Source organism: Mesoplodon densirostris, chromosome 8, assembly GCF_025265405.1.
Source record: "Mesoplodon densirostris isolate mMesDen1 chromosome 8, mMesDen1 primary haplotype, whole genome shotgun sequence".
NCBI lineage: Eukaryota > Metazoa > Chordata > Mammalia > Artiodactyla > Ziphiidae > Mesoplodon > Mesoplodon densirostris.
In genome coordinates this window covers 26,790,779-26,810,811 of record NC_082668.1, presented here as the reverse complement: position 1 = coordinate 26,810,811, position 20,033 = coordinate 26,790,779, and positions in this window count along the sequence as shown.

Genomic DNA, 20,033 nt, shown 5'->3' with positions numbered 1-20,033 from the left:
ATTTTTGCATACTCTATTACTCCCACATTGGAATTGGTTAGCAATTCTGATACCACTACTCACATATGCTGGCAGATGGTGGGAGTCAGGTTTTTCACTGTTGGTTACAGATAAACTAGAGGAAGAGGCTAGAATGATCCATGTGGCAACAGATTAGTATGCATTCATAGTTAGTTTACAATAGATAGATAGTTACAGATAGAAATATTTATAGATATGTGTATATACACTTGTTAGTACATACAAATACATCCTTGTTCTGTGTGGGAGGATCTAGAAACAATGGTTCCTTAGTACCATCCATATCTTATTTTCTAATATCATTCTCCAATAAAAGGGACCAGGGGGCTTCCCTGGTGGTGCAGTGGTTGAGAGTCCGCCTGCTGATGCAGCGGACACGGGTTCGTGCCCCGGTCTGGGAAGATCCCACATGCCACAGAGTGGCTGGGCCTGTGAACCATGGCTGCTGAGCCTGCACGTCCGGAGCCTGTGCTCTGCAATGGGAGAGGCCACAACAGTGAGAGGTCTGCGTATCGCAAAAAAAAAAAAAAAAAAAAAAAAAAAAAAAAAAAAAAAAAGAAAAGAAAAAAAAAGAAAAAAAAAGAAAAATAAAGGGACCAGGGCTCCTTGGAAAAAGGGACTGATACTAGGGCTGGGGATAGAAAATATACAACATGAGCCTGAAGTGTCTTGTAGTGGCAGAAAGTAAGAAAGTGCTAAAAAGTAAATAAGACAAACAACAAACAATAGTGAGACATGTCAAAGGAGAAAGCTCCCAATGACAAAAGGTGGAACAAAATGAATAACAAAATGAATGAAATTGTATTAGGTTATACTCCAAAGTGTAAAATAAATATCCATGAGCCCATGCTTATATAAATGATTGAGTGATTAAATAAATGGAGGGGAACTGAAAAATATCTTGTGCAGAAGAATTCCAAAATATTTATGAGGTACTCCTCTCTCATGGAGCGGGAATGCACCTCCCCACTTTTTAAATACAGGTTTTGTACAGCAACTTCCTTCTGAGAGGAACTGTGTGGAAAGGGGGAAATGAGTAACCTGACAGTGGAGAAACTGCACAAAGACTACATCAGCCAGAGGCTCAAAGTTGACTAAAGGTCAAAAGTCATATTATAGTATGTGCTCTTGATAAAATGTGAGGAAAACAGTACTTTGCCTTTGAGGTTTTCCTCACAAAAATGAAAAACCTCAGCCTAATCATGAGAAATACGTCAGACGAGTTCCAATTTTGAGGGACATTCTGTATAAAACCTGACCAGTACTCAAAACTGTTAGGACTATCAAAGAACAAAAAACAGGGCTTCCCTGGTGGCGCAGTGGTTGAGAGTCCGCCTGCCGATGCAGGGGACACGGGTTCGTGCCCCGATCCCGGAAGATCCCACATGCCGCGGAGCGGCTGGGCCCGCGAGCCATGGCCGCGGACCCTGTGTGTCCGGAGCCTGTGCTCCGCAACGGGAGAGGCCACAGCAGTGAGAGGCCCGCGTACAGCAAAAAAAAAAAAAAAAAAAAAAAAGAACAAAAAACAAAACAAAACAAATTGAGAAACTCAAGAAGAGCCTAAGGAGGTATGATTAATTAATATAATGTGGTACCCTGGTTGGGATCCTGGAACAGAGAACTAAGGAAATTTGACTACGTATGGACTTGAATTAAAATAATCTATCAATATTGGTTCCTTAATTGTAAGAGATATACCATACTAACAGAAGATGTTAATGAAAGTGGAAACTGGGTATGGACATATGGAAAATCTTCATACTAATTTCATAACTTTTCTGTATATCTAAAACTGTTATAAAATTAAAATTTTATTTTAAAAAACAAAGTTAAAAAGAAAGACAAATGCTACTTAAAGATTAAGAGAAAATGTTTGACAAACATAATTTCAACAGTGGTTACAGCTTACAAGTCTTCTGTCATTTAGTAGTTAAAAATCTGCTTGTTAGGAAGATGCAAGAAGCGAGGAGAAAAGAGAAGGAAAAAAGGCTTAGCGACCTGGTTTTCGTAATCCCATTCTTCTGGCCCAGCTTCTGGTTCAAGGGTGTAAATGAGTAACAGATGTGCGACTCAGATATCTTCCAGCATTAAGGAGAGTGTGGTGCTCAACAAAGATTCCAGACAGCAGTTCCTCTGGTCTGCCAATAATGTCCACCAGGGACAGTCCAAAAATGAGAAGATTGTTTCAACACACACAACCAAAAAGGGCAATATAAGATAAAAGAAAGCCATTGCGATGCTCAAACCAAGGGAATGAAAAATTCACCTTTTGGAGGCTAGTGTAATTCCAGATAAGTTCTGTCTTTTCTTTAGTGAGATCATAATATGAGTCATCTGTCTGTTGTGTATATTTTGAACTTCACAGGTCTTATAAATTAGTATGGAGAATCCATTATGGGAGGCTACAGATGAGGTTTTGAATTTAAAAAGTGTTATTTTCTTTTTCTGAAATAAGAAAATAGCACCCACAAAATGAACGTTTATCTGTTTTTTTTTAAAGAGGTGTGATGATGAGTTTCTGCCCGATGTTATCATTTCATAATTACAGCATTTTATTCTGTTTTGTTTCCATAGTTGCTTGCCATAATGATTGAAGAGAGGAAGGAGGTTAGTGGAGCAATATTGCAGCAATAAAGGCCACCTTGTGTAAGGTCACTACACTGCTTGCTTCTTGTTTCTCAGTATAAGACCCTTCCAGCAACAAGAATATGGTTGTTGAGAGAGCTGGACTCAGTAGTTGGAGAAAAGTCACTTCTTACAAGTTGTTGGATATGGTCTTGTACATAGAAATTGAGTAGCTTTTTGTTAAAACGTCTACTGGAGGCATATTGCTTCCTAGGATTCATTTACTGTGAGTTTTTTGTTCTGTCTTAAGGAAAAAACAAAATAAAACAAATAAAAAGAGCCATAAAATATGTTGGTCTTTCAACAGTTTTTTGGAACCCCAAAATGTACTACAATATTTTCTTTATCGGCAGAAATTTCTTTTAAGTTGTGAAATTAATTGAAGTAACTTTTTTAACATCAGCAGAGTCATTTCCAAAAGGGTTTTAAATTTCACCAATTGAAATCAACAATTTAGAGGAGGTCTTAGTGCTTCTGGAAAGCTTAACTCTTGCAAAATTATGATTCTCAAGAAAAGTACCAGAATTTGTTGAGTATTCTGTATGTGACTGGCACTTTAAGAGTGCTGTTTCACTGAGTTCCCACAAACGCTTTCTGAAAACTCTTAGTTACAATTTACAAATGAGAAAATCGAGGTCAAGAGTAATTAACATGTTCTCAAGATCACAGAGCTGTGAAGATATGGTTTCATGCCTGAACTTGACTCCAAAGCCAAAAATAAATATGTACATATGAACATATATACACATGTTATATATACATCTTTAAATAGATATAATTTACCTATTACATATAACATATATACATGTAAATATATATGTATGTATAATATGTATAATAAATATATATATATATATTTGATTTAAGGTAATAGACTAATCTAGCATTCAGATTTAGCCCAAATTAGAAGTGTTTTCGCTGGAAGATCTAAATTTCTTAGGGCATGAGCCATGCCTTGTACTTTTCCACCCAGCCCAGTGCCCAGAAGTGAACCCGCAATTGGCAATCATTGTCTGACTGAGTGGAAAATGCTTAGAAATTGAGTTTATCATTGATTAACGTTTTCCTGATGTTCAACCAGAGGAGGCAGCTGTGTTAAAACTTGCTAGTGGCTCAACATTTTGAGACGTATCTCATATGGTATCTACATCAATTTAGCCATGGTCTTCCAAGAAAAAAATATGAATATATTCAGAGTTTGGCTCTATCAGTACCGACTGTATTCTCACTTCTGTCACAGGAGTTTGCTGTTGTCCAAAATGGAAAATAGATCAGGTGCCCAGAGTTCAGATGACTTAATAAGCTATATCTCCAATATCAGGGTTTGTGTGTGTATGTGTGTGTGTTATTTTGTCTCAGTATTTCTTCTCTTTTGTCAAAGTTATGTTTTATTTTATTTTGTTTTGTTTATTTGTAGAACACAGAGTAGTTTAGGATTGCCAAAATGAGTTATGAACATTTTATCATAGACACTAAGGGTAATTTCTGCTTCTTACCTCCTCCACCTTCCCAACAAGCAGAATGATAACCGCAAAACTACATTCCAAATTCTTTTAAAGGAAATACACCATCCAGAAGATTTATTTTGAGGAGAGAGACTGAAATTTTCTCAGTTTGAAAGGCCAAATATGAACGCATGATCTATGTTACCAGAAAGAACTGTCAGTATGTGGTGCTTGCAGATGTTATCATGTGCTAAGACTACAAAGATGAGTAAGATATGGCTTTCCGTACTTAAGGAGTTTTGTGTTATTGTGATATGACCAGGTAAAGCAGTTTTTAAAATTTTGAACCTCAATTCATTTCTGCATTTTAGAAATCCTTTATTTTTCTCTTTCTAAAATATCTCTACTGTTACAGTTTGTAGGGGAATCAGATACAACAGTTACTTGTTCAATAATGTCTTGTATGCTATATAGCTTAAGGAAGAAAAGGATAAGGATAGATCTACTCTGCTTCTGTCACCAATCAGCAAAGGGAACCGCACAGGTTATTTTAACTTTACTGAGTCTCAGGTTTCTCATGTTAAATTGTTTCTGTGCATGAACCAGAGGTCTGCAATTAAATGTATATTGTACATGGTGCACTTAGCTAAGTACCTGTTACGTATGTAATAAAGGACTTATATTTCAAGTCGGTTGACTCAGTTAATTAAGTGGTCTTAAGCAATTTATCTGTCTCTGTGTGTTACACAAGGTACTGTGGGATACTGGATCCAATATATCAGAACGGGGTTTGATTCTTAGCATCACTACTGCCAAGATCAATGACTTTGCTCATATTACTTCTATGAACCTCATACTACCTATCTGAAGAATGATGATAAAATTATGGGTGTTTATAATAAAACTAATTGTATTTTTCTTCTTAAAGTTCTGAACATATTATTTTTAAAGGCTTCCATATGCACTTTATTTCATGGACTTTTTGGACACAGTGATTACCATTTCTTTGTGTGATGGAACAAACCAATGTTGTGTTGGAGGTAACCACTGGTCCTCAAATGTTTCATACAATGTTCAGTACATGCTAGTCTCTACACTCTTCTTCCTCTTCCTTTCCTTTCTCAAATGTGTTAGCCTCTCTAAAATGTATGCCACTCGCACTGCAAGGTTGCTATTTCCCCTTCATTTCAAAACCCTAACCTGAAGTTATAATGCAGAGTATTCAGTCTTTATGACCAGAATGAAGTTTCCTCAATGTTACCAATATGCTATTTATATCCCCCAAATGTATCAAGTTGTATCTGCTTTTAAAATGCCATCACTGATTAATTTCTAGGATATTCTTCAATACTGACGGTAACTGGACTCTATGATGTCTCTCTTCTCTCTCCTCCCCAGACAGCATTTCTCTCATTGGGCATAGAGGCAATGGAGACTTAAAACTATAAGAAACAATTCTGAAGAAACTGGTTGACATTCATTTTCATACTGCAGAGATCACAAAAGTCTCCTGTCTTTTAGTAGAGGTTGCAGTATCTTATGCCTAGGGACACTTGAGTATCCTGTTGTGGCTTGGCATTAAAACAAATTCACTGACGTTCTTCTGTAGGACTACAGGCTGGCCTTTTCTTTATTATTGTTATATTTTATTTGTATAGATATCCCACCATGCTCTGTGCTATAAATAGTAATGTTTTTATTGTTAGTACTGTACACTTAATAAAGCTGCAATTTTCCTGGCAATTAAGTGTGCTGACAATCAATGCAAGGCTGAAGACAGTGTGTTTATGTGCTGAGCTTTTGATTAGTGAAGCCCTAAGAAGTTGGGCTGTCAAAATTAAATACACTGCTCAGACATAAAGCCACATTCTGTTCTTGGTTTGACCAAATGAGAGTTTTACAGGCTGAGTCCTGACCTAGTTTTGCTTATAAAGTAAAGAATATTTGGTCACCTTTAAGCAATAAGGTTAGACATTTATTTAGGAAAACATATCATGAGAAAATTACTCATGTCTGCTTTTTCTCAGGATTTAGTTTGTTTTTGATAAAGTTTCCTTCTTTTGAAGTGCCCTAGTAGCTTTTGGAAAGCTTTTTGCTTTCCACCAAACTTAAGATAAAATACACGTATATGTTTGGTGTTTTTGGTAGATACTTCCAATTTACTCAGATAATTTCCTTGGATTAAATATGACTGATGACTTGTGTTTTTCTCTCCATTTTTTTCTTCTTCCATGAACTAAACAACACTCTTCTGTGACATTTGACTTCATGTCCTGACCCACTGGATGTTTAATTTTGTCCAATGATAATGGCAGATCAATGACCTTTTATGATTGGAATGGGAAAATAATTTTCATTTAGCAAATGACTTCAGGAAAATTTTACTTTTATTATCCAGGATCAAATCTATTTACAAATGTAAAGGTGAACTATTATTTTAACAACTCTCAAGTTATCCAGAGTTTTAATGGTCCTTTTCCTCAAAGTATCATTTAGACAATAGATTAATAAAACTCAGAGTCCTTGCTCCTTCTAACCTCATAATAAATGAATATATAAAACTTAATGCATACTTAATTCTAACAATTTTGTTTATCAAACATAGATTTGAATCAAATGAATCATTTTAGTCACATAAGTCCATATTTTAATAATAGAATACTGTTGAAGTTCTTATTTTCCTCTTCTTGTTATAACTCTTAAAATACTTTCATACTTATCATCTCAGATTTACAGGAAGTTACTTATATGGCCTAGTGATTTGCTGAGGACAAACCTTGCTCAGAACAGGCACTAAACAAATATTTGGTAAACAATAATCTTATAATAACAAAAACTATTGGTGTGTACTGTTTTGTAATCTTTTCTTTATAGAGTTTGATGTTACAATTAAAAATGATAAATATTGGACTTCTGGTTTCCATTTAGGGAGGTTGAGGGTTAGAAAGGGCATGGTTGCAAACCATACAACAAAAAAAATAAGCTGACAAATATGTTCATGACTTTTCTTGAACCCATGGAGTTTGAAGTTACAACATAATCAACTGGTTCAAAATATAAAGAGAGACAACCACTTGCAGGGAGAGGTGAAGCATAAATTCTTGCTTACCTGGGCAAGACACAGTCAGACACTGGTATGCAGAGTTCAGCTAGGATGACTGACAAATTGATGGAGGACAGTCAAACATCCACTGCAAATATAGCTGCAAAAAAAGGAATTGTTTACACCCTGTTACAGACTTTTCCTGCATGAAATCCATCAGATGATCACAACCACACACAGAAAAGTGTTCTAAGAAAGTTTCCCTTATAGTGAAAAGTTGATAAAAGGGATCAGCCATGAAAAGGGCACAGAACCACACTGAAACAGTTTCAATTTTATTTCCCTAAGGAATAAAATTCTTAATCTGTTCAGAGAGAGGTAAACAAATGCTGTTGTCCTAAGAGCACTGGAGAAAATCTGTTGCAACTAGGAAAAGAGAATAGGAGAAAAACTCCCTATCACTGGAAAACAGATAGGAATATCTGCTAGGTCAGTGGAGGAGAGGAACACTGAGAAAACTAAACCCTCAAGATCCATAGGACATGATAGCTTCCTGAGGTTTTATCAGAACAACACAGAATTCTCTCCCATTTGCTTCTGCCAGGATAACATCAAGTAACAAGTGACTTGGATGAAACAGACCCTCCCTGAAATACAGTGCAAAGGATAGATTAAAGCTGAGTGTGGAGCAGATACTTAAAAAACAAACAAATGAAAACAAAACAAAACAAATAAGTCACCAGAATTAAAATAAAGTATTGTTAAGATTATTTGAAATCTATAAAGTGTTGAATGTAAACATAGGCAGCCTACCTTCTAATTCAATTAAATGAAATTCCTGCATTGAAGACCTATCTGGAATAAAGGTAAACCCATTCTTCAGAAAAAAAAATAGTCTTGTCTTGGTCTTTATTGCCCCTCACAGATGTCTAGCTAACAATAAAAAATATGACACAAAACATGACAATAAGAAAACAACACAATTCAAGACACAAAGCATCCATTGGCACTAAGCCCAGATATGAAAGATATTGGAACTATCTGAAAAGTCATATAAGGTAATTATGATTCACTATGAATAATATGGTAAAGTCCCTGGTGGTAATAAGCAAAATCAGAAGAGAGATAAAAAACTATAAGAAAAAATCAAAGGAAAGTTCTAGAAATAAGAAATATATCAACAATGGTGAACAGTGCCTTCGAAGAGCTCATCAACAGATTCCACACAGCTGAGGAACAAATCAGTGAATAGGAAGACAAATCTATAGGAATGACACAAACTGAAACAAAGAGAAAAAAGAGTAGGAAAGACAAAACAAAACACAACAAAACAAAACCAGAGCCTCCAAGAGCTCTGGAATAATATCAGATGATCAGTAATTCATATAAATAGAATTCTAGAATGTTATAAGAGAATGAGACAGAGGAAATATTTGAATAATTTTTGTTTAAGAATTTCCCAAGATTATGAATAAACCCCAAACCACTGTTAAAAGAATGCCACTCAGGATAACCACTGAACTAAAATAAAAAAAAATTAAATTAAATTAAATTAAAAGGTAAAGTAAAATAAAATAAATAGAAGATAAAAGAAACCACACCTGGAAACAAAGAACACAGGGAAAATCTTAAAAGCAACCAGAGAAAAAAGAACATTACATGCAGAGGAACACAGATGAGAATTATAACAACTATTTCTCTTTAGAAAACATGTAAGTTGGAAGACAGTGGAGTGAGGTCTTTAAAGTGCTAAAGAAAGAAAAAAAAAAGTCAATTCAGTATTTTATACCCAGCAAAATTTTCTTTACAAAATAAAGTAGAAATAATTTCAGATAAACAAAAGTTGTGGTATTTTAAAGCCAGCAGATCTATTCTATAAGAGGCGTTAAAGGGATTATTTAGAAAGTGAAATATGTCACCAGAATCTTATATATATATATATACATATATACAAAAAAAATAAAAGAGTGCTGTAAATAAAATAAATGGGGTAAACAAAGTCATTTTTTCCTATTTCTAATTGCTCAAAAGTTAACTAAATGCATAAATAAAAAATAGTTGGAATTAATTATGTGATTATAGCATATGTGAAGTTAGATACATTGCAAAAATAGCACAGTGATGACAGGAAGGAATTGGAAATATACTGCTGTATGATTCTTATGCTATGCAAAAAGTAGTACAATATAATTTATAGGTAGATTCTGATTAATTAAAGATGTACATTGAAATCCTGGTGTATACTCTTAAAATTTTTAAAAAGAGGTATAAATATTAAGTCTATAGAAGAGGTAAAATGGAATCATAGAAATGCTCAATCCATCTAAGAAAGGCAGCAGATAAAGAGGTTAAAGAAACGAAGAATAGATGAAATCATGAAAAGATATGACAAGCTTGTAGATTTTAATCTTATCAATAATCACAATAAATGTGACTGGTCTAAACACACCAGTTAAAATATAGGGATTGTTTGATTGGATGAAAAACAAGACCCAACTACATGCTGTTTTTTAGTAAAGAATTTGGCCTTGCCCAAGAAATGGTCTGGCCTTTCCCACAGTTTCTGAGAGATAATCTCTGTCATACTTGATAAGAGTGTCTTTGTTTATATTAGGGGCTAGCCACAACAGAAAGGCCAACCAGGGGTTTAGGTGAGGGGCTTTGGTAATTTGATATCAGTTGACCTAGAGACTGAGTTCAATCACATCATTAATCAAACATGTTTATGTAAGGACACCCCAGTTAAATCCCCAGACATTGAAACTAGGATGAACTTCCTTGGTTGGCAATACTCCATGTATATTGTTACACATTGATGCCAGAAAGGTAACACATGTTCACCCCATGGGAGAGGCAATGAATGCTCTGTATTTGGAACCTTCCAGACTCTGCCCTGAGCATTTATTCCTTTGCTGAATTTGATCTATATCTTTTCCCTATAATAAGCTGTAACCACAAGTATAATAACAGTAAGTTCTATGAATGCTTCTAGTAAATTATTAAATTTGAGGGAGGTATTGGGAACCTCCTGAACTTGCTGTTGGTATCAGAAGTGAGGGCTGTGTTATGGAGTACTGTGCCCTCAGACTTCACAGGTTGGCTGATTCTGGGGAGTTGTCTACAGAAAACCCACTTTAAACATGGAGACATAGATAAGTTAGAAGTGAAAGTATGAAAAAAGATATACCATGACAACATTAAACAAAAGAAATTTGTCTGATACTCTACTAGTATCAGACAAAGTAGACTTCAAATAGGAGATATTAGAAATAAAGAGAACATTACACAGTGACAAGGGGTTCAATTATCTGAAAATACATTAACATTCCTTAATGTGTATGCACCTAATAGAAAATATTCTAAATTCATGAAGCAAAATATGAATTAAAATTAGAAATAAATAAATCTACAAGTTTAGTTGAGGATTTAAATACTCTTCTTCAAGTGATCACTTACTTTTATCCAAAAAATATATTCAAACAGTACAATTCTAATCAAATTCTAGTACGGTTTTGGGGTTTACTGAACAACATGAATCAAAAAGTCATCTACTAGCCTAAATAGGAAAGAATAGCAAAGGAAATCATGCAACTGAAGAACAATTAAGTGGGAGGAGAGGAATGATTACTCTGCTAGTTATTAAATAAATTCTAGATTTCTACAATAAAAAGAGCATGAGAAAACTGGTGTGAGGAAAGAGAGGTCATGGAAATAGACTAGAAAGTCAAGAAAGAGGTTAATTACATATATTGTACATATTTATGATCTGATAGTCTTACTATTTAACATAAATGAGAACAAAGAATATTTATAATGTTAAATGATGCTGAGATAATTGTTAACTTTTTTGAGATGACTTTTTTCAAAAAGGATTCTAACTTCACTTCTTATAACAAAATTAATTCTAGATACTTTAATACTACAAGTTCTTAAAAATAAGTTTAAAGTTCATTTCAGCTTAAAAGGGGCTAAGGCTATATAATTATAACCCACAAGGCTGAATTCTTAAACAAAAAAGAAGTGATATAATTGACTTAAAAAATAGCACTATGTAAACAAATACTTTTACTGATCAGAAAATTTTACTAATAATACTCTAAGGAAAATAAAATCCTGTGGGAAAAATAGTTGTGACATATATTAAAAGGGTTGACTATTTTTTCCTATTATATCAAAAGTTTTACAAATCAAAATAGCAGCAATAAATCTAATTCCTATCTAATCTTTTTGTAAAAAAAATAATAACACATCTCCTGGCAAATACATTGGTGATATTTACAGTGAGTGAGTCTGTGGAATGTTTTAGCAGAATGTACTTAGTCTAGGAATAATTAGTGGAGTCAAATCTAGAATCTATGCACTTATGGGGCACAACTCTCTAGAAAATATCACATACGTTATATAATTGAGTATCAAAGTGGCAGTGTTTCAGAGCCAGAATAGCTTCTCATAGTGTTAGTAATGTCCTGGTGGCATAATTTAGAGACGTCATATGTTAGATCTGGCTGAAAGCACAATGTAATACAACAAAGAGGGACCTGAGGAGTGGCATTGATAGTCCAGACTTCTTTGTGCTTTTTCAGTGCCTTGCAGTTACCTGTATCCTTGATATTATTAATGAAGCTTAATACTAGATAGAATCACTGACTTGTGGGTTTCTGAGTTAACAATCACACACCTCAAAGGGAACAGTAAGAACATGAATAGAAACTTAACAACATCCAAAAAGATTCAAGATTTACATGCCAATGTTGGTTCCCAAACTGGCTCTCTGAGTATAAGTCCAAAGTTCCCTGGTAGCCGCTCTAACCTGTAATTCAATGAAACTCTGGCTATATCCCACAGCAAGAGTTTATTCTTCTTGAAGACCAAGACTTCTAACCATACAAATCTTAGATTTATGGAGATGGGAGGCTCAGTGTCCCCCAATGGATCACTGCAGGTGATAATGAGTGGGGTCACTCCTTCTTTCACCCCAATCCTGGAACCACCTGTTTCATTGTGGGCTCTCCAAGAAGCAGATGCCAAGACTGAATCAAATTTGCAGGAGATTTATGGGGTAAAGCCCTGTGGAAGATAAAGAGAACAGGAGCAGAAGTAGGCAAAGTGAGACCCCACATCTCAGCAGTAAGTGAGCACAGGAAGGTTTCGATAGGAAGAGCCTCAGAATTCAGTGTTGAGCAAAGAATTTCAAGCAGGCTGATAACAAGGTCCCTAGCTAAAATTGTGGGTTAGATGAATCCTATATCCCGTAGGAATTCTCAGGTGAGTGGGAGTTCTACTGCTCTCCTTCACCCCTGCCAATGCTCAGTCATTGACTGGGAGTGGTCTGGCCTGAACATTGTGGTGGGTTCAAAATTGTAGCATTTGGAGGCTGTTGATAACCTGTGCTTCCTAGGCACCTTCTCTCTTTTTTTTTTTCTTTCTTTCTTTATTTATTTGTTTGTTTGTTTGTTTATTTATGGCTGTGTTGGGTCTTCAGTTTCTGTGCGAGGGCTTTCTCTAGTTGTGGCAAGTGGGGGCCACTCCTCATCGCGGTGCACGGGCCTCTCACTGTCACGGCCTCTCTTGTTGAGGAGCACAGGCTCCAGACGCGCAGGCTCAGTAATTGTGGCTCACAGGGCCAGCTGCTCCCTGGCATGTGGGATCTTCCCAGACCAGGTCTCGAACCTGTGTGTCCTGCATTGGCAGGCGGATTCTCAACCACTTAGGCACCTTCTCTTAAAAGGAGATCCTAGCAGTCTACTTCGATGACTGCTGCAAAAAATTCTGGGTTAATCCAGAAGAAGGAAAAATGTCCTTAAATATGTACAATTTGACTGATAGAGGGAAGGAGACAATTGGAGATACATTCACATTTTGTACAAGATTCTAAACTTGGAAGTTTTAATCCCTACTCCACTGTGTTGGTTGTGCTTTGAAATACACTTGGCAAGCAAAAGATGTTAAGGTCTTCTATGTCAGACACATGTATAAAAATGTGTGAGACAGCCTGAGGGTGCTAAAGTTATCTTTATTAATAGTTGTATTCTCTTTGTGTAAAGTATTTTATTATCAAAGTCAAAATTCAAATGTAAATATTTAGAATAAAATATTACTCTTCTGTAGATTTTTTTTTCACTTTAAACATATTTAGTGATATGGGCTATGGGGATATTCTTTAGCATTTTCATATTTTATTGACAGTTAACATCTACCAAAAATACCACTAACCATATTTGTCAATGTTTTTACAAATATTTTATTTTATTTTATTTTGTTTTGTTTTATTTTACTTGTCAGTAGAGAGGCTACCGAAATGTTATAAAAATTGTGTGGGAGCTTGACATGTTATATATATTGACTGATTAATTGATATTTGCACTTGAATGTATTTATATGTGATGAAGTCAAGAATCTTTTAGTATTAGTGTGCTGACACTAATCTAAGAACCGCTCATAACTGAATTCTTATAGACCCAGCATCCTTAGAAATTTCACTCACTCCCAACCAACCCTGATGAACTGTCATAATAATTGATTGTATTAACAGAAATAAATAGCCCAAATTTGGCTCACTCTTAAAACAACCCTGTTTCAACTGACACAGAAGAGGAATAAGGTTATTTCACATTGCCTCAGCCATGTCAAGGCTCAAGGAAAGCCTTGGCTTGTGCCTTTAATTTGATCCTGCAGACAAGTGGATGAATCAGCTTTGTCAGTCTCTTTCGGTTTGGCATGGATACCAATTACCTTGCTTCACTTTCCTGTTTTTCCTAAAGTGAAGGGTTTTTTTGCAGAATACTGCTTACTTTTACAGCTACAGAAGTTACACTGTTTAAAGAGGGAACAGTAATTACATGCCATTAACCTCAAAGGGCCATTGGCATAGATGAACATTCTGAAGAGGACACAGCCTTCAATTTCAGTACAGGATGATTACCAGAGCGTTTTAGTAGAGCACTGGTGAATGAGAGGAAGCAATAACTCTGGAAATATGCTAAGGCAGCAGAGCCATGAAAATGCAGTTAGACATGGGAGTGACTACATTGATTATGCCAGGAATGATTTAGCAGGGGTGTTTCACACTTACCGTTAAACAAGGAGCCGTAATGGGGTTTAAAGTGTACTCAGTTTCTATTTGCTGTATCTAGCTTAAACAACAAAGGTGTCACTTACATTATTTCTTCATGTTGGTTTGTGGGAAAATCCCTAGCTTTTTGTGATAGGACTGTTTTTCCTCTTGGCTCTGGATTCAGCAGTTGCAGAAATTTCTGTTTTCTTCTTTGCTAACAAATGACTCTCTTTTGGTTAAAACACATCTTAAAATTTACCTCCTCCAGGAAGCTTTCCTGATGAACTGCATTCAATTACTTCCCTTCAGCATCTTCCCTTTGTAAGCACTGCTTTAAATTATATTCCTGATATGTTGGTTTGAAAGGCTTAAAATATGTAAGTACATATATATCTTAAACCATCAAACCAATGTGGATAGTAATGTAATATATATTTAGATTATGATAGAGTATAATTGCCTTCATAACTGGATCATTAACTCTGACTAAACTAGAATTCTTTTATTTCTTTTATACACCTTCATAAGCATTGTGTTGTTTTGAATACAATGTCCGAAAGTCAGGTGACAAACCCCATGGATTCAGTAGGAAGTATTTATTTCTGACACAAATGAAAAGAAGAGGAAAAACATCTGAATACCCAGTGTGGGTTGATCATTTTCCCACTGCTTTGAGAAGGAAGGGTTATGCATATATATAATGTTAAATTTTCCTTTTAATTTTCTTACCACAAGGAAATAGTTAAACTTATGCTTCTTCTCACGTTTTGTGGTATTTGTCATGGGGCTTCATGCAAACCATTGTCTATTATTCTGATCATATTACCAGATAAATGTATGAGATTTACATAATTTAACAACATCTGTCATGCATAGGTAGTCTTATTAAACCATGTAAACTGTAACCATTTATTGGACAAAATGGAGAATAACTTTTTTCACTAGCATAAAAAATTTGCCACAAATTGCATTTTTTTCTAGATTTTTTCAGAACTTCTAAAACGATTTTTAAAGAACATATGTGCAAAACATTTTATTTTCCAGAGTAGATTAAACAACAACAACAGTTATGTAGGAAAATAATTAGGAATGTAAAGGAGATGAAGTGCCCAATATATACTAAGAAGTATAAAGAAAATATTCTCCATTTATGAAAATGGTGATCAAAGAAAATGTCACATCTGTGACATACAGAAAAATGGCACAAGTGGCTTAAAATTTACAGTTTTGAAGCTAAATGAAAAGAGAAAAGATAAAGTTTTATTCAAATACCCAGGGTATTGTTCATCTTATAAATGATAATTGCAAAATTATTCTCTTTATTTAAAGCAGAAAAAACATGAGTACATATCTTTAGAGCTACATAAAGCAATGATCAGAGCTGATAGACCTGTGGGGTTTAGGTACAGATTTGCACAAGGCAATGGTCTGAGTTCACTGAATTGTTGAGACACTCCTTATTTTTGATTCATTAATTTAATTTAATTTAATTTTTTGGTTGCGTTGCATGGCTTGCAGGATCTCAGTTCCCCGACCAGCCAGGGATTGAACCTGGGGCCTTGGCAGTAAGAGCATGGAGTCCTAAACGTTGGACAGAAAAGTCCCAGATTCATTATTTTTAGAATAACATGGAGATTACTGGACAATTAAGGGTATTGTGGTATGTCAGTTTTAATTACTTAAATAAACAGAAGCTGAGTCTAATAACCTATACATTCAAATTGAAGACTTACAGCCTAGACCTTGCCTGTTGCTAAAAGTAAGTTATGCTTATTAAAACTACAGAAACAATAATAAAATAACTAAGAGCCACCTGTACTAACTTTTTTGCAACTTATTTTTTAATATATTTTAGGACTAAAACATGGGCCAATGCTATCAGTGACAAGTGAGTTGATTAATTGACTGTTGAACTTTTCTTTTCAACAATAATCATTTGAATTCAGGTTATCTCCCTTCATTAAAGTTATTGGTGCCTCTCAGTTAGTGTTAAAGTGCTTGGGTCTGTAAAACTATTTTGGTACACGACAGGAATTTCCCTCTTAATGAGGGTCAGTTTTAGTCAATGGTTTACATAATGATTTTTGTGAGACAATCTCTGTTTAATTGATGGCCATTCCTCCTAGTATCATAGTATATAGCTTCATAATTCATAAATTTGCAAATATTCTTTCATGTAATTAGACATTATCCAGAATAGTCACAAATTCATACAAAAATCCACTCCCCACTCTCTTGCTTCTCACACACATTGGGAAAAAAGGGGATTTTGCATTGCTGTTATTAATATTGGCAGAAGACTATTTCAGAAATAATAAATATTTGCATTGTACATTATTAATATTTTGTCCTTGGAATGTCAATGCTGTAGTTTGTTATATAAAATGAAGATACAAAAATACCTCTTTTATATCAAGACATTTTTAAAAATCAATATTAGTTACAGATTTTAGTTATGTTTTCAATGACTAATGAATGTATTATTTGTGTATAAACTTCCATTAGTATCATACAAGCTGTGGCCATTCAATACATTTATACTTTGAGAAACAGATATTGATTTTTGTCTTCCATTCTTTGTGTTCTGAACTTCAGCAGTACTACTCAGGATGAGTAAATCTATACTGATTACACAATTCTGTCACAGTTCTGTGGTTGATCTTACATGACCACATTGGCTAGATTAAGAATGAATGTGGGGCTGGTGATATGTATATAGGTATTTTTCTTCATTTGGACAAATAACTATTAAATTTTTAAAATAATACAATGTATGCTCAGTTTAAAAATTCAAATAACTTAGAATAGGAGCAAGAAATTAAAAGTCACTCAAAAATCTGCTCTCCAGACATAACCCCTTGAGGTACATGATCCTAGACATCAACAGATAGAAGAATACATATTTAAAAGTGAAGGAGATTACTGACAATATTGCAACAGAAGAACTAGAAATTAATATAAACTGGACTGTTGACAAATAGATGACTTTACAAGAAGCAGTATCCATTTCTTAAAGTTTAAAAAGTTGATGAGAAACAGCCCATAAGCTGGAATATTTAAACTTTGTATAACATTATTGACTGTGTTATGAAAGAGGAGAAAATGAACACACTATGACTTCTTCAAAGTTTTACTATCTCTTCCCTTCCTTATTTTAATCATTATTTTCACATTTGTAAAAGTTACATTCTGTTTGAAACCATGCTTCCCACAGTTGGTTAGTCTAAATACTGTATGTAAATCGATATAATACCCACAGACACATATTTCCTACAGCAAAGTATTTTTATAGTAAAATAGTTTTATTTCAGAAAGTGCTCATAGGGAAATTATCTTGTCTGTTTCTTGTATACAGAAAGAAAAATTTAGGTATTAATTATTGTTTTATTTTTTTCTGAATTTATACATATTGCTCCACTATTTCATAGCAATGAAAATTGCTGTAAAAATGTCTGATGCAACCAAATTAATTTGTCTCCTCTGTGATTTATATTTCTTACTTCATTGCTCCAAAGACTCTTTATTCTTATACTTCAGTACATTTGTGGGGGCAGATCATCTGTGAGGTTATGGTGCTGATAGTTCATAACCAATTTGTTTTCTACATGGTATACCATTTTGATATGTAAATTTATCTTCTTTTTCAAGGGTGAAATGTTTCTTACGTTGTATATTTAGATATTTACATTTTTCAGGAACACAAATTTTGTATATCTTTGTGTTTAATACTATCATTTTTATGTTATCATTTTAACCTTACTTCTCTGAATAATAATTTAGAGTGGGTCAAAATTGGATCAGTCTTAAAATACCTACTAACAAATCTTATATGTTCCAAATTCTGAGAGTATGTCTTATCTCAGATACTGGAATTCATTAGAAAATGTGCTTAGGTAAATGAAGCTTTCTATATTGATTAGACGCTAAGGCAAAATCATATAAATATATGATCCCATGGTTAGAAAATATCCAGTCATTTTATTTTATTGAATGTGTTTATAAAGAGTAGATATTAAATTTTTTTCAAATACCTTTCATTCCCTATAGATATGATCATATCTGTAGTTCTTCCTAGTGATCCTATTGTGAGAGATTATACTGATACTTTTCTATTATAAACAATCCTTGGAATTCTATAATGAACCACACTTTCCTATGGTATATCAGCCTTTTTATATGCTGCTAGATTTTATTTTTCACATTGACATTCATTAATATAATTAGATTATTGCTTTCTTTACTTTTCTAATTTTGTTCTTTTGCAATTTTATTCTGTATTAATAAAAAAATTAAAAATACTATGTCCTGAAAAGGTTTAAACAAATAGAACTGGAATTATGTCAAAATTTTGGAAGAGTTTCTCTGTGAAACCACATTGAAGATTTGGGAAACAGTTGCAGTATTTCTTCTATGGAATTTGGACATTTTACTTTATTTCTTTTTCTATGAAAACCAATCTATATAGATTGTCTTTTACCTCTTGAGGAAACTTTGGTAAATTACAAGTTAATAGAATATTATTCATTTTATCCAAGCTTTCAATGGTATTAGCAGAGTTGAGAAAATAGTTTCATATGACTTTAAAAAAAATTCTCTCTTTCTCTGGTAATTTTTTCCTTATTTTCCGCATTTATTTATTTTTTTCACTTTTCTCTTAATAAGATTGATTAGTGATTTATTTATTTTATTTTTTCAAAGAACAAGGTTTTAAAATTTATCAATATTATAGTTTTTTAATTTGGTATTTTCTTTGTTTAAATTTTTATTCCATTATTTTGAAATTATTTTTCTAACTTTTTATGTCAAATGTTTAATTTTTTATTCTTTATTATATTAATATTACTTGAATGTATACTCTAAATTCTATAGCACCTCTAAAATAGCAAAAGCAAAGGACAACATCTAGTAATCCAATAAAGGAAATAAAATAGAACCCTAAAAATACTCAACCTAAAAGAATAAATGGGGACAAAGAACAGAAGGGACAAATAGAAAACAAATGACAATATAATGTCATAGATATAAACTATATCAATAATTCTACTAAATATAAATGTTCTAAAGACCCAAATGAAAAGACAATGATTGCCCAATTAGTTAAACAGTAAGACTCAACTATATGCTTTCTGTAAGAAATGTACTTTAAATATAAATATATAAATCGGTCCAAAGTAAAAGAATGGGAAAACATTAGCGATGAAAGCACTCATCAAAATAAAGCAGGAATGGCTATATTAATATCTGGCAAAAGAAATTTCCAGCAAGGTTTTAAGATGCCAAAACAACTTTAAACATGTATATACCTAATAAGATAACTTTAAAACTGATGAAACAAAATTGATATAAAAAATAGATAAATCCATGATTATATTCATATATTTTAATATGCCTATTTCAGTAATTGACAGGACAAGCAAACAGAAAATCAATAAAAATACAGAACATAGACTATCATCCAAATTATCTAACTTACATTTTTAAATCATTCCACCTAAAAGTAAGAAAATATGCATTCTTTTCTAGTACACACAGAACATTTACCAAGACAGCCTATATTTTGGACTATAAAACAGTCTTAATAAATTTAAAAGAATTCAAGCATTACAAGGTATATTTTCTGACCACATGGAATTGTGAAATCAATAACTGTAAGATAGCTGGAAAATTCCCAACTTTTGAAAACTTAATAATAAGTCTCTTTCCCCATAGTGACCTTAGGTGTGAAGAATTTCAGCAATGTGGTCTGATTTCTACATCCTTCTAAAGCTCAATAATCAATAACTAGAAATTAATAACCAAAACATATCTGGAAAATCTTCCAATTTTTGGAAACTTAATAACTCTT